The sequence below is a fragment of the Papio anubis genome, chromosome 16 (genome assembly GCF_008728515.1).
Source record: "Papio anubis isolate 15944 chromosome 16, Panubis1.0, whole genome shotgun sequence".
Classification (NCBI taxonomy): domain Eukaryota; kingdom Metazoa; phylum Chordata; class Mammalia; order Primates; family Cercopithecidae; genus Papio; species Papio anubis.
In genome coordinates, this window is record NC_044991.1 from 34583875 (window position 1) to 34593919 (window position 10045).

General features: G+C 39.3%; 1 pseudogene; it reads right to left on the reverse strand.

Annotated features, from left to right (window-relative positions):
- Positions 1-4401: 4401 nt before the first annotated feature.
- On the reverse strand, positions 4402-9982 carry LOC103888194 (annotated as a pseudogene).
- Between the last annotated feature and the right edge of the window lie 63 nt (positions 9983-10045).

The following is a 10045-nucleotide window of genomic DNA, read 5'->3' on the forward strand; positions in this document are numbered from 1 at the left end:
TCCTCACCAACACTTGTTTTCCTCTCCTTTGTTTAAATCAGAGACAACCTAATGAAAGTGAAGTGGTATCTCATAGTTCCGATTTTCATTTCCATGATGTCTAATGATGTTGAGCATATTTTCATAGCTTTGTTGGCCCTTTGTATGTTTTCACTGGAGAAAAGTCTATTCAAGACCTTTCACCATTTTTTAATTGGGTTGTTTAAGTTCTGAGAGTTAGTTATATGTTCTGGAAAGTAAGCCCTTCTTACACATATAATTTGCAAATATTTTCTCTCATCCTGCAGATTTTCTTTTCACTTCTTAAAAGTGTTCTTTGATGCACAAAAGTTTTTAATTTTGATGGGTTGCAATTTATCTAGCTTTTCTTTTGCCATCTGTGTCATAGCTATTGTCATAGCATTATATTGCCAAATTCAAAGTTATGAAGATTTATCCCTACATTTTTCTCCTAAAAGTTTTACAGTCTTAGCTCTGTGTTTAGATCTTTGATCCACTTTGAGTTAATCTTTGTATACAGTATGCAGTATAGTCATTCTTTTGCATGTGGATATACAGTTGCCCCAGAATTATTTGTCAAAGAGACTTTTTCCCAATAAATGATCTTGGCACCCTTGTTGAAAATTAATTGAACATAGATGTATTGGTTTATTTCTGGACTCTCAGTTCCATTTCATTGGTCCATCGTTATGCTACAACCATGCTTCTTTGGTTACTGTAGCTTTGTAGTCAAACTTTGAAATTGGAAAGTGTGTGTCTTCAAACTTTATTTCTTTTTCAAGATTGTTTTGGCTATTTGGGGTCTCTTGCAATTCCAGATGAATTTTAGAATCAGCTTTTTCATTTCTGCAAAAAAAAAAAAAAAAGACCATTGGTATTTTGAAAGGCATTGCGATGCATCTGTAGGTCACTTTCAGGAGCACTGCCATTCTAACAATTCTATGTCTCCCAATCCACAAACACAAAGTGGCTTCCCATTTGGGTCTTTTTAAGTTTCTTTCAGCAATGTTTTATAATTTTCAGTGCATAAATCTTGCACCTCTTGGTTTAAATTTGTTCCTGTGTATTTTATTCTTTTTTATGCTATTATAAATAGAATTGTTTTCTTTTTTGATTTTTTAAATAGGGACAGGATCTTGCTCTGTTGCCCAGGCTGGAGTACAATGGTGATCCTAGCTCACTGTAGTCTCAAACTCCTGGGCTCAAGTGATCCTCCTACCTCAGCCTGCTGAGTAGCTGGGACTATAGGCAAACGCCACCACACCTGGCAATTTTTTTTAAGAGACTGGGTCTTGCTCTCTTGCCTAGGCTGGTTTTGTACTCCTGGCCTCAAGCAATCCTCCTACCTCAGTCTCCAGAAGTGCTGGGATTACAGGCATGAGCCACCACAGTCAGACAAGATTGTTTTCTTAATTTATTTCTCAGGTTGTTCATTGCTAGTGTACAGAAGTACAACTAATTTAATGTATTGACCTTGTACACTGCAAATTTGCTGAACTGGTTTATTAGCACTAGTGGATTTTTTGTGAATTCCTTAAATTTTTTTATATGTAAAATTATGTCATATGCAATAGAGATAATTTTACTTCTTGCTTTCCAATTTAGATGCCTTTTTTTCTTGTCTAATTTCTTTGGCTAGAACTGCTAGTGAAATGTTGAATGGAAGTGGCAAAAGTGGGTATCCATTCCTTATTCCTGATTTTATAAGGAATGATGTCAGTCTTTCACCATTGACTGGGATGTTAGTTGTGGGATTTTCACAAATGTTCTTTATTATATTGAAGAAGTTTCCTTCTACTCCTAGTTTGTCAATTGCTTTTATCACAAAAAGGTGTTCAATTTTGTGAAATGCTTTTTCTGCATTGATGGAGGTGATCATGTTTCTTTCCTTCATTCTATTAATGTAGTATATCCACCGGATTGATTTTCATATATTGAACCACTCTTGCATTCCTGGAATAAGTCCCACTTGGTTATGATGTGTACTTCTCTAAAGATGTTGAATTAGATTTGCTAGTTTTTTGTATTTATACTGCTATGGACTGAATTGTGTTCCCCCAAAATTTATAGATTAAATCTCTAACCCCTAATATGGCTGATTTAGAGATAGGGCCTTTGGAAGGTAATTAAGGTTAATAAGTTCATAAGGCCTAAATCAACAGGATTGGTGGCCTTATAAGAAGAGGAAGAGAGAAATATCTCTCCCTCTCTCTTTCATCACATGCACTCAGAGCTAAGGCCATCTGAGTACTGCAGTGACAAGGTGGCCATCTGCAAATCAGGAAAGAGCCCCCTCCAGACAACTCACTGGGCCTTCATCTGGGACTTCCAGCCTCCAGTACTGTGAGAAATAAATGTCTGTTGTTTAAACCACCCAATCTATAGCATTTTGTTATGGCAACCCAACCTGATTAATATGTGTACTAACAAGGGATATGATCTATATTTTTCTTTTCTTGTGACGTCTGTATCTGACTTTGGTATCAGGGTAATGCTGGCCTCAGATAATTAGTTAGAAAGCTTTCCCTCCTCTTCTATTTTTTGGAAGAGTTTGAGAAGGATTGTTGTTAATTCTTGTGTGAGCACTACTTTGCAATCCTTAATGACACACACGCAGATATTCACATAATAAATCTTAAGATATCTATGTATTGACAAAGTATTGAAATACATACATAAACTACCAGGTAAGACTAACAGTCTGAATATAGGGGTTCAGCATTTTATTCTTCCTTAAACGATATCTTCTGTTTGGGAAAATAATTTTAGTGTTAAATTTGCAATAACATATTGTTTTTAATGTGTATGCCCAACAGTGATTTTTATATAGACAGTTTTCAATATTTCATTGTTTCTCAGCATACTCCAACTCATTAAATCTTTCCCAGTCTTCCTCCTGGGCATGCATATATGTCAACACCAGTTCATTTTCCCATCCAGGGTACTCATTGAGCCTTGTGTCAGGAAACTTTGACCTGAGTATAACATACCAAGGACAAAATCTCTGTGACAGGTGACACAAATAAATATCTAAAACTTAAATTCACCAGAACAGAGAACCACCACAGTCTCATGTTGGATGTCAAGAAAAGTGCCATGAATTTCATCACCAGGAAGGTGTCCTAGAAACATCAATAAAGCTCTTAATGCTAAAAGAAAAAAAATAATTTCTGTAGTTTTCAAATACTATCTTTTCAGAAGATACTTTCACGACTCAGCCTCCTGACATAACTGGGACTCCAGGTGCACACCACCACACTCAGTTGATATTTCTCACATTTTTTTTTAGTGATGGGGTCTTGCAATGCCCAGGCTGGTCTGAAACTACTCCTGGAATCTAGCAATCCTCCCATCATGGCCTCCCAAAATGTTGGGATTATAGGTGTGAGCCACCACCCAGCCAGAAGATACTTTTCCTACAAACTTGTGTTCATAGCTTATATGTCTGTTATATAACTAAAGTGAAACAGCAATGAACAGAGTAAACACATATTTGGTCTGAGGTATAATTCCATGGACCTTCCATGGATCATCAATTTTCAAAAATTTATAATTCATGGAATGGTATTCAACATTACACTGTAGTGAAAAGACTGCAATGGCACATTAGGGCCTTGCAGCCATCTCAGGTTGTCATTGTGAACATTGGTCATAGTTTAATAAAACTGGGGAAATGCTGAAGTCAGCTTAAAAGAATTCTGAAGAATAAGATTTACTATTATTACCCTGAGAAGTCTTGAGCTACCTTAGAAACAAGAAACAAAACCTAATAACATTTAAAGTTGGAGCAGAAAAAAATCCAGTCAACCTGAAATTTTTTTTTTAATGACAACTTTTCAGTTAGAATTTTTGTTTTGAGAAAAATAAGCTTAGTATAGAAATAAGAAAAGAAAAAGACATAAGAGATAAGAAATAAGAAAAATAAGTTTAGTATAGAAATAAATAGTCAATTTCTTTTCCATAAAATCAGTAAGTGGTAGTAAATCTGTCCATTATATTGAAGACCACCAAAAATGGGATTGCTGCCATGCATTTCAAATAGGAAAATGTTACGGACATTTTAATGTGTAAAAGGTATTTTCCTGCAGTAGCCCCTGAGGTATTAATATTTTGTTTTTCAGGAAGTTGACTCTTTATTAGGATATACCTATTTTTAAAGATTAGTTGGCCGGGCGCGGTGGCTCAAGCCTGTAATCCCAGCACTTTGGGAGGCCGAGACGGGCGGATCACGAGGTCAGGAGATCGAGACCATCCTGGCTGACACGGTGAAACCCCGTCTCTACTAAAAAATACAAAAAAACTAGCCGGGCGAGGTGGCGGGCGCCTGTAGTCCCAGCTACTCGGGAGGCTGAGGCAGGAGAATGGCATGAACCCGGGAGGCGGAGCTTGCAGTGAGCCAAGATCACGCCACTGCACTCCAGCCTGGGTGGCAGAGCGAGACTCTGTCTCAAAAAAAAAAATAAAAAATAAAAAAAATAAAAAAAAATAAAGATTAGTAACTAATCATAATTTCCTTAATAAGGGAGCAAGTACCAAATTTCAAGACAGCCATTATGATAATTCGTTCAGATTTTTCACAAAGATTTCTCTAGCTGTTTCCAAACAGTCTATGGAAAACTCACCCTTTAGGGATAAAACACTTGAGAACAACTGAAATGTACAATGTAATCCTGAAATAACATAGCAATTATTTTACAAAAAAAAAAAAATCTCTATATCAACAAGAAAAATAATCTTGGGATAATAGTAAAAGAAAGAAACAAAATGGACGTAAATGACTCCAAAGCTGAATTTACCTGGACTTCTTCAGAAACTCCATTTTATGCCATCCAGGTCTGAGTTAATTAAAAGAACCTGTGAAAACAGTCGCATGTGTCTGTGTTTTTGTGAAAAGAAAAAATCGGTTTCCTTTATTTGAGGTCTAAAGTATTTTTCTCTTCCTCCATTCTTCCTCTTTAGCGGGTTGTAAATTCTTATGATTTGTCAGTAAGTTAGAATTCATAAACTCTTCATGGGTGGGTGTGTCTTGTGTATTCTAGCCTACTAAGGAATAAATTTCCAAAGCAGCTTGTTTTTCCCTTAAAATAATTAATTAGCTAACCAGTTTAAGAAGGAAGTTGCAGAAGGGAGGACAAAGCACCAGTGATCTCGCTTCTCAGTTTCAATAATTTGAAATTATGACTCATCAGAGAAAATGACTGATACTCTGCTTATCAAAACACTGCTAACTTTCTATCGATGAATGTGAGTCATACAGCCACCAAAGAAAAAATGAAGAGCCACCTGACAGAGACAAATATATTGTGGCCGGAGGAAAGAGATTATTCAGAGACACACATAGCTCTTTGATTTCTTTGATCCCTAGGGAATATTTCAAAGTTTGCAGAAAAGAAAAGCAGCAGACGTCTTCTGGAGGAGAATCAATCTGATTTTCAAATTTAATGGCCAAAAAGATGGCATTTGTACTTGGCCTCACATTTAAATTAGTTAGAACTTCAAAAATGCTAACTTTCCTAGTTCCCAGAAACAAGCATTCATTTTCCTCTTTGAGTGTCTAATACTGGTTAAAATTCAGTGTTTCTAGAGACTTCAATCATCAGTTCTACTAAACAAGGTAACGTTATCATTGTATCCGGGGCTGAACACTCCAAGTTCTCTAAAACTTGTAAACAGGATTGCTCTCATTGCCAATCAGAGAGATGACTTCTTTCTTAGCAGTGGATGTCAGCTTACTCCAGGTAATGTCAGTATTTTTAAAAGCATGTAGAAGAAAGATGCCAAAGATAATAGTGAAGAATCCACTTAGGTTCTTGATGATATCTCCAGGCTTCATGCCATACCACTCTTGGAGTAAGATGGCAGAGCAAGTCACTACCATGGATGTGAAGAACGCAAAATAAATGGGAGTCACAGGAGATGTAGTAACGGTGTCCAGTGCCTTGAGATAGTTAATCTGTGTAGTCACCAAAAGCACAAGTATAGCCAGCAAAACAGTGACCAGGGGATGCTTCTAAACTGTCTTCCATTCTAGTAATTCCTTAATGGCAATTCCCAGGCCTTTGGCAGAAGAAACTGAAAATGCTCCAGTCAAAGAATAGATTTAAATATAGACCAATATATTGATCTGTCCTTTCTTGGGAGCCACAATCAAAATCAGTACCAAGAAGATCACAATTATGATCACAGCAAAGGAAATAAATCCTGGGTCTCTCAATTTCATTTCCATTTCATGCAAAGAAGTGACTTCCTCTTCTTGTGGGGGATGGATAACCATCACAGTTGACCCCAATATGCAGCCTGTTTTCCCATAAATGTTCAAGTGCTCATTTAAAAAATAAGAAGATAATATTGCACTTACGAGAACACTCAGAGGGCCGAGAGGGTGGGGGTGACCAAAATGGCAGGTGCAAAAGCATAAGCCAGAAAATGTACAGCCTTTCCTGCTCCCATGGCTAGCACTCCTGCCCCCTAGAGCCATCCTTCAGGTCGGAATGTCCACCTTGTCCAGCTCTAGTGACGCCTTTTTTGACCAGTTGCAAGAGACCCTTCTTTTTCAATATGAAGCTGGAGCTAATAAAAATACTGGAGGTTACTTCCAGTACCTAGCCCACATAAAGACTGTATTTGTTTTCTACGTTTGCTGAAATGCTCAAGTTGGTTATGCTGGAATTCAGGTCCGTGTAGAGGACCGGAGAAGCAGCTGTGACACTTCTGTGATCTCACACCAAGCCTGGGAGGAGTTTGGACAGACCAGAGACAGCATATATCCTTCTCGGCAGGGCTCTCTGTGCCACAGCCTCACATGGGCCCCCATGTCCCTGGACGGGGCTCCTGGATGCAGATGCTCTCTCCTCAGTCACCTGGGCCTCTCCTCCCCATGGACCTGCCAGATTGTTGTTAATTGTTTTTTAAAGAAAACTGCTCTATTGAGGTAAAATGAACATATAAAAAGCTGTATATACTGAATGTATACATTTTGATAAGTTTGGGGATAAGCTGCACCTGTGAAACCATCACCACTATCAAGGTTATAAACACATCCATCACCTCCCAAAGTTTCCTCCCACCCTTTTATTATTGTTATTATTATTGTTATTGAGACAGAGTCTTGCTCTGTCACCCAGGCTGGAGTGCAGTGGCATGATCATGGCTCACTCCAACCTCCGCCTCCCAGACTTAAGTGATCCTCCCACATCAGCCTCCTGAGCAGCTGGGATCACAGGCACAGGCCACCATGCCCAGCTAATTTTTATATTTTTAGTAGAGACACGGTTTCACCATGTTGGCCAGGATGATCTTGAACTCCTGACCTCAAGTGATCCACCTACCTTGGCCTCCCAAAGTGCTGGGATTACAGCTGTGAACCACTGCACCCAGCCCCTTTATTATTTGTATTTGGATTTTGTTTTTGTTACTGTTTTGATAATAACACTTACCATAAGATCAACTTGCCTTCATAAATTTTAGGTATACAATGCAGTATTTTTAGCTATAGGCATCATGCTGCACAGATCTCCAGAGCTCATTCATCCTGGATAACTGAAGTTTGGTACCTTCTGATCATCATCTCCCCATTTCCCCCTCCCTCCAGCCCATGAAAACCACCATTCTACTCTACCTGTTTTTTTTTTTTTTTTTCTTTTGAGACGGAGTCTCGCTCTGTTGCCCAGGCTGGAGTGCAGTGGCCAGATCTCAGTTCACTGCAAGCTCTGCCTCCCGGGTTTACACCATTCTCCTGCCTCAGCCTCCTGAGTAGCTGGGACTATAGGCGCCCGCCACCTTACCCAGCTAGTTTTTGTATTTTTTTGGTAGAGACAGGGTTTCACCGCATTAACCAGGATGGTCTCGATCTCCTGACCTCGTGATCTGCCCGTCTCTGCCTCCCAAAGTGCTGGGATTACAGGCTTGAGCCACCACGCCCGGCCTACTCTCTGCTTTTAGAAGTTTGATTATTTTAGAGTCCACATTGCTATGGTTTGAATGATGACATCCCTCCAAAATTTATGTTGAAGCCATCCCCAATGCAGTAGTATTAAGAGGTATGGTCTTTGGGATGTGATTAAGTCATGAGGGCTCTACTCTTATGAATGGGATTAGCACCCTTATTTAAAGGCTCAAGGTCAAAAGGAGTGCTCTGTCACCCTTCTGTCTTCCTCCATGTGAGAACACATGCATCTCCTCTGGAGGAAGCAGCAACAAGACACCATCTTGGAAGCAGGGAGCAGCCTTCATCAGACACCAACGCTAGTGTCTTGATCTTAGACTTCCCAGCCTCCAGAAACATAAGAAACAAATTTCTGCTGTTTATAAGTTACCCAGTCCCAGATATTTTGTTATAGCAGCACAAATGGACTAAGATACACCCATAAATGAGATCCTGCAGTATTTGTCTTTCTGTGCCTGGCTTACTTTGTTTAACATAATGTCCTCTGGGTCCATCTATGTCATCACAAATGGCAGGATTTCCTTCTTTTTAAGGACTAAATAATATTCCTTTGTATGTATATACTATAATTTTTTTTATTAAGTGAAATCAAGTTTGTTAAGGAAGTAAAGGAATATAAGAATGACTACTCCACAAGCAGAGCAGTCCTGAGGCTGCTGGTTGGCTGTTTTTATGGTTCTCTTGATTATGTGCTAAACAAGGGATGGATTATTCATGAGTTTTCAAGGAAAGGGGTGGGCAATTACCAGAACTGAGGGTTCCTCCCCTTTTTAGACCATATAGGGTAACTTCCTGACGTTGTCATGGCATCTATAAACTGTTGTGGTGTTGGTGGGATGTCTCTTAGCATGCTAATGCATTATAATTAGTGTATAATGAGCCAGAGGTCACTTTCATTGCCATCTTGGTTTTGATGGGCTTTGGCCAGCTTCTTTACTGCATTCTTTTATCAGCAAGGTTTTTGTAACCTGTATCTTGTGCCAACCTCCTATCTCATTCTGTAACTTAGAATGCCTAACCTCCTGGGATGCAGCTCAGTGGGTCTCAGCCTTATTTTACCCAGCCCCTATTCAAGATTGAGTTGCTCTGGTTCAAACACCTCTGGCATATTTCCCCCCTCCCTTTTACAAGGGAACCCTTAATCCTAAAGGCTGTAAGCAGATGAAATCTATCCTCTTCAACTTCTTCAGGCTGAATAGGGGCAATGATATTCCCACCTAACTATTAGGGCATCTCATATCCAGGGTAGAGAGGAGCTGAGTCAGAAAGCATCATTATGGTGAAAAACAGCCCCAAAACAACTGATGAGACTAGAATCTAATAACAAGTGTACCATAGTTTTTGAAACATAATTTTTCTCTCTCCAGTCTCACATTTTTACTAAAGACAAATCATGGTAGGATGGATTTGTTTCAAAAAATAAGCTTTAGCCTTATACTTGGTCAGATTATTTGTAAAGTGCAGCAAGAATAATTTTTCACATAGGCTTTTTTAATTGGCTTTGATGGAACGTTGTTCCATAAAATGAATCTCAGATAAGACTTTTTTCAAAGCCAAGCCCAGCGTTGAGTTTGTACCCTCAAATACCTATAAGTTGGAAAATTCCTTTCCTCTTTAGCTCACAAGGTAATATGGGGCTCCTGGGCCTGTTAGAAAGTGACATGCTTGGCCAGGCACTGTGGCTCAAGCCTGTAATCCCAGCACTTTGGGAGGCCAAGGAAGGCACACAATGAGGTCAGGAGTTTGAGACCAGCCTGGCCAATATGGTGAAACCCTGTCTCTACTAAAAATACAAAAATCAGTTGGGCTTGGTGGCGTGCACCTGTAGTCCCAGCTACTTGGGAGGCTGAGGCAGCAGAATTGCTTGAACCTGGGAGGCGGAGGTTGCAGTGAGCTGAGATTGCACCACTGCACTCCAGCCTGGGTGACAGAGTGAGACTCCATCTCAAAAAAAAAAATAAAAAATAAAAAAACCAAAGTGACATTCTTTACTTACCACAGGTTGGAAACCCTGTACAGGGACTATGCAGACAATGTATGAGGCCAGTTTTCCCAAGGGATTTTATTGGCTCTATAAGTCAAGTTTGATTCCTAAAAGGA